This window comes from Echinops telfairi, unplaced genomic scaffold (genome assembly GCF_000313985.2).
Source record: "Echinops telfairi isolate 266 unplaced genomic scaffold, ASM31398v2 ScPeMD7_3533;HRSCAF=4204_1, whole genome shotgun sequence".
Taxonomy (NCBI): Eukaryota; Metazoa; Chordata; class Mammalia; order Afrosoricida; family Tenrecidae; genus Echinops; species Echinops telfairi.
The window spans coordinates 22686841-22692807 of NW_022107432.1; the positions used below are offsets into that span (position 1 = coordinate 22686841).

A 5967-nucleotide genomic window follows, 5' to 3' on the forward strand; every position below is an offset into this window, starting at 1 on the left:
TGAACCCACCGGCAGCTCCAGGGCCCAAGCAGTCTGCTTCCAAGGAGTGCGGTCTTGGAAGCCCTTGGGGCAGTTCTACTCTGTCCTGCAGGGTTGCTGTGAAAACCAACTGGACTGCAGTGGGTTTGGCTGGGTCGGTTTATGTGTAAGTGTTTAGAAGTACAGAAGAAGGGCTCTCGTGGGGTGCAGGGTCTTAAAGGGGGTGACATTCAAGCTGAGACTGAAGGGCAAAGAGGAAGGTAAAGGAAGAAGGGGGGAAGAGACCATGAAATGCACTCGACAGCAGGGCCTGCGTGTGCAAAAGGCCCGCCGTTAGAAAGGGAGGCCTGATACATTCCAGGAGCTGCTAAGAGGTTGAATCCAGATGAGAAACAGGGGGTTTGCCCAGAGGTCCTTGGCACTCAGCATACGGTGGGGTGATAAGGAAGAGGTGAAGGGACTCGAGTCACAGATAATGCATGAATGAGAGGCATTGTGAGGAGAACATTTTTTTAATAGCATGACAAAAGACAGAGGGAGTGAAGGAGTGGGCTCAGATTCCATCAGCCCTCACTTTGCTGTGCAGTTCCATGCAGTTACTAAATGTGACCGGAATCCAGAGAGGCGGAGGACTCCTATCAAGGCGCACTCTGGGGAGAGGAACGGGTCTCAGCACGCAGGCTTGCTGCAGCACAGATCAAGATCAAACACAAGCTCCTGGGGCACGTGGCTCCTGAGAGTCACTGGAGGGGAGCAGAGATTGGCACATACTGCTCGACTTCAAAATCACACTGACCAGCAAAGCTCGCCCCAGAGCTGGGTAGGGTTGGTTAAGAATCCTCCTTGGTCCTGGCTTCTCTGAAACTTGGTGAGAGCCCAGGCACGTGGCTCCCCTCACTGCAGGGTGTGGAGTCCCAGGTAGAGGGAAAAGATGGGTCCCGAGGGCATGGTAAAGAGACAGGACGTGACTCAGTAGGAGGGGAAGAGTGAGCCGCACAAACAGCCAAAGGAAAGCCAGTCAATCAGGCTGCACGCCTCTGCCCCAAGGCTGCGCTAGGGCCTTCTGCCTGAATGAGGAACCTTCTCAGACATAAGCCTCGGCACAGCACCCCTATTCTCCACGCTCTTCCCCTCAACCTGGGGGACGGGAGGTGTTTCAAATTTCATGTTCTGTTTTCTCCCCCTCCTGTGTGGTTTGCTACGTGCTCTGTTTAAAACAGACACTGAGACTGTCTGTACACTTAACACAAAGGCTATTTCAACCACTAATGATGGTGATCAAAGTGCGAGTGAAGTCCTCCAAAGGGCAGTGGCCAAACTGAATTATGAGGGGAGAGCCAAGGTTTGGCTAGCCCGGCCCAGAGCGCTCCCTCCCTCCCCGCCGTCCCTGCACCAGTTTCTGTTTCTGGGAGAAGGGGGCACAGGGTGAGAGCTCTACTCATACATGTTTGGGTTCTTTTGGATAACCCCAAATCTTTTCACTATATGCATAAATTAAGCCAGGACCAACACACATGATCCAGGATAGGGTCAGAAACCAAGACATGTAAACCGCCACTTGGCATATTAACAATACAAGCGAAGGCTGAAAGGCCAGTCAGCCCGGGTGCCTGGGTTTGAGTCTCAGCTGTTACTTTCCAGCTGGGTAACCTTGAGGAAATGTCCTTTACTGCTGCACATCTCCATGTTCTCATCTGTAACATTTGTTAATACTAGCCACTTCACAGTTGGGAAGGATATCAAAGTCATTAACCCGTGTCAAGCATTTACCACAAACAGTGCCAAGCAATTAAAATGTGAGTCGGAGACAACTTGCCGGCAGAGTTCAGGAACCCTGGTGGCTGAGTGGGTTACACATCGGGCTGCTAACCACAAGGTCAGCAGTTCTAACCCACCAGCTCTGCAGGAGAAAGACGAGGTCCTCGACTCCAGTAGCTCTACCCGGTTCTCTAGGGTGGCGATGAGTCAGTCGGCATACCCCACAGCAGTGTTTGGAGTCTGCATCAGTTGATCGATTGGGACTCAGGGCGACCCCACACGTTTCAGAGCAGAACTGAGCTCCATTGGGTTTTCAGTGGCTGTGACCTTTCCAAGATAGACGGACAGGCCTTTCTCCCACAAGTGCCCTAACAGCCAAGTGCGCAGCCATCTCTGCCTCCCCATAGCACTCACCATCGTCACTATAGCTCGCGTGCAAAGACAATAATCCGATAACCTCACAGCAAGAAATCGCTGGCATTTGAAAGTCACTTTAGATTGCTTAGGAGGATAACTCCACCACAGTGCAGAAAAAAGCTATGTTCTACTTCCAGGGGAGCCTCAGGTCCCATTATTCATAAAGCAATCAGTGGGTTCCTGGGGGGGTGGGGGTTAGGGTAAGGGAGGGAGGGGATAAAAGAGAGCTGATCTCAAAGAGTTCAAGAAAGAAAATGTTTTGAAACTGAGGTGGTAGCAATTGTAAAATTATGCTTGATCAAACTGAATTATGGATTGTTATAATAGCTCCCAATGATTATTAAAAATATTATTATTAAATATATATTTTATTATTATTGATAAGAACAAAAGAAAGCAGCCACTGGCTAAATCCCTCCCAATCCTTCTTCCTAGTCTGCCCTCCACCAACTGGTCTGTCAGTTTGTCTTGCTGTGGTGGCTTGTGTATTGCTGTGAGCCTGAAGGCTATGGCCCAGGTATTGTTACCCAAAGTGAACAGGTTTCAGCAGTTTCTGGACTTTAAAGAGGGAACAGACTGTCCACTTCAGAGGAATTAAGCACTGAAACCCTATGGAGAGCCCCGAGACACTGTCAATTACTGAAAACCTAATGAACAGAAGCAAAATATTGTGAACGTTGGGCTCAAACATCAGAACAATCTTGAGGAGGGTGAGGACCAGCCCGTATCCCATTCTGTGGTACAGAGGCCACTTTGAATTGGAACCGATTTCACAGCACCAACCGGTCTAGAAGCTTCAGCAGTCTTCAGTCTAGTTCAGCTGAAACCTGCTCACACCTCGAGTGATTCCTGGAGTCTGAAATACCTGTGAAAGGGCTTCCAGCATTACAGCAACACACCAGCGCCACAGTAGGACAAACTGGCAGAGAAGGAGTGGCAACAAGGCACTCAAACCTAACAATTATGAAAGTGGCCGCAGGACATGTGGGGGGGTGGGGTAGGGAGAGGGGTGTCCTTTGGATCTTCTGGACACTGCAGGGTTGCTATGAGTCAGAGCCGACTCAATGGCACCGAACAACCACACAGTAAAGCAAGGAGTGCCCGGCGGGGGGGCAGGTAGTAACATGCTCTGCCAACTAACCAAAAGGTTGGCGTTTGATCGCACCCAGAGGCACGCTGCAAGATCAGCCCGATCTTCTGAAAGGTCGCTGCCCTGAGAACCCTAGGGGGCAGTTTTACTTTGCACACCAATCACCATGAGGAGGGAGTGGCTTCACAGTGGCAACTACCATCCACACAAGGCTGTAGCCCAAACACACAAGACTGAACCATGAAGTCAGCGCTGAGATCTGACTAACAAAACGACAAGTACTCTCTGAGTGTCAGGCACTGGGCTAAGCATTTAAAGGTATTAATATATTAACCCTCACGAAAAAGCCTTTGAGATGGGTACTCCATTGGACAGGTAAGAAAGTCGGGTCATGAAGCACATATAAGCAATTTGGGAAGGTTAACAGGGCTACAGATAGCAACGCTCTGAGCTAAAAACGAGGCAGCCTGGGCACGAGCCTGTGCTACTCTCGACTAAGTGGGCTCGGCCACACGGTCTTGGCTGGCTACAGTCACAAAAAGAAGATCTCCAACCTTCTAGAAATGCAGTCACAGCTCATTTACTATCAGCCCGTCAGATACACGAAAGTACTGAAGCTGGCCCAGTAACTGTGATTTGGGTTGGTTTGTCTGGGAGTGTAAGCCTTTTGTTGAGGGGGGGAGAGGATGGTGTGGAGTCCCAAGTCAAAGCATATCCCCCTCAGTCCAATCATGGCCCTGAACAGGCTTCTCTAGCAAGCTGCTCCCAACTCTGGCTGAGGCATAACCCAGGGCACCAAAGGAAGGGAGGACCGCAGAGGGTCTACTTTCTGGCTCCAACCCCCTTCCCTTGTTTCCCAACTTTAAGTCCACTATCTCTCATGTCAAGCTTGGTTTCACCAGGAAAGCGTTTTGTGTGTGTGAGAATACAAAGGAAGAGAAGAAATTTACCAGAAGAGTATTGTTGCCAAATTAAAAAAACCAAACTCACTGCCACCGAGTCAAATTGACTCATGACCTCCCTGTAGGACAGGGTGGAAGACTGTAACTGCTTCCTCAAGTAGAAAGCCAAGAACCACAATGGCCAATGGAACAGAACTGAGAACCTAAAAGTTGAATCTATCCACCTATGGACACTGATCTTTGACATAAGGGTTGAAGATCATTACATGGGGGAATGACTTTAACAAATGGTGCTGGAAAATAATAGGGCCCCTATCTCACACCACATGCATTTCATTTGCAGGAACATGAAGAATGGCCCCCACCTCACACCATATACAAAAAATGAACTCAAGATGGCAGGGCAAGCTCCATAATCCTTTCCTTCCATTAGCACACTGGTCCCAACTGTAGTGCACCTTTATCTGGATCTCCTAAATCAGGGGTCTCAGGTCACAGGAAGTGATGGAATAAACATTCCCAGAGCTTCACATCAGTCAACTTGCCCTCTTACCATAAGCTGCCCTGCTTGCTTCTCCCCCATCCCATCCTGTTCTTTCCCACCTGACTTTCCTTTCCCCTTCCTAACAAATCCACATCCCAAAGGAACTCTAACGAGCCCCTCTTGACAGAAAAAAAGAAAAGAGCAAATGAAGTAGACAAGCAGCAAGAAAGAATCCTTCAGGAGCTGGTGACAACGGGTACCAGCCGACGCCATCAGAAAGTTGCTTTCTCCTGAAAGCATACACGTCTTCATTCCCAGGTAGGCTGCCTGAATGAAGGTGATGAAATGGCTTAAGATGGATGTGTGTCAGAGTACTTTCAGCCTAAGGTTCTGAAAAGAGATAGGGGTGGGGGTTGTACAACACTGTGACCACAATGCCACTGAACGGTACACCTAAAACTAGCAGATACAATGGCAAACCGAAAATATGAGATACACTACCTTGGTAACACTTTAGAAATATACGTTCAGTCGGAGCTCTGGGCCCTTGCTCACGCTCCATCACACAAGGCTGCATGCTACACCCACCTCTCAAAAACCGGCCTGGAACCCACACAGAAGACTTAGGTAGGGGCAAGATACCAACGACAACCGCTCTAGAAGCGCTTCCCTCTCAGACTCTATAGTTCTCAGCATCACTCCACAGCCCATGCACGCTGCCAACCCGAAGCCTGTCGCAGGTGGCCCGCCACCTTACCCGCTCTGGGGACTGGCTGCGCCAAGTCGCTACCTCCGCTTCTTCCCAAGCAGGCACTTGGAATGTGCGCAGTCCCTGGGGCCCCTGAGTCTTCGGCTGAAATTGGGGCAAACGATGCTGCCTGGGATGAGGAGCTGTGGAAAGGCGGACCTACGCCCGGAAAAGGGCATTTGAGTGGCTTTAGTGCCCTCCTTAGCAGACCCGCCCAGCATTCTCGAGGTCGCTCCCCGTTCCCCTCCCACCAGCCTCTGGGCAGCAGTCCCGCTACAGCCCCGCTGGGGCCTTTCCTCCAGCCTGCCTCCAGAGGCTCTCCTCTGGGGTCGGGAATTCCCCTCCCATCTGTGCCTGAGTCTCCAAGGCCCGACACCACACCCACGACTGGGTCCTCCCGCCCCCAGACTGCCCACGGGGTCCCAGGCCCCCTGCCCTCCCCCTTTCCTCTCCGCCTCCAACCCGCCGCGACTCCAGCTCCTCTTCCTGACCCCACGGCGTCTCCGGCCTGCGCCCCGACTCCGTGCGAGGGTCTCCGCGATCCCCCCAACTCTCGCCTCCCGACCCGACTACTCCAATCCCACAACAA

The 5967-nt window shown here is 51.2% G+C and overlaps 1 protein-coding gene across 9 annotated transcripts in view; it reads right to left on the reverse strand.

Annotated features, from left to right (window-relative positions):
- The window catches only part of TJAP1 (tight junction associated protein 1), a 23311-nt gene extending 17355 nt beyond the window's left edge, over positions 1-5956 (reverse strand). For 5 of the 9 annotated variants that reach the window (XM_004710784.2, XM_045294810.1, XM_045294813.1 and 2 more), the window contains exon 1: positions 5388-5744. The gene's annotated coding sequence lies outside the window, so the exon portion shown is untranslated. Of the gene's footprint in view, positions 1-1749; positions 2065-5387; positions 5745-5869 lie in introns of those variants that run through there. The other 4 variants (XM_045294811.1, XM_045294806.1, XM_045294807.1 and 1 more) reach the window with 2 other exon arrangements.
- Between the last annotated feature and the right edge of the window lie 11 nt (positions 5957-5967).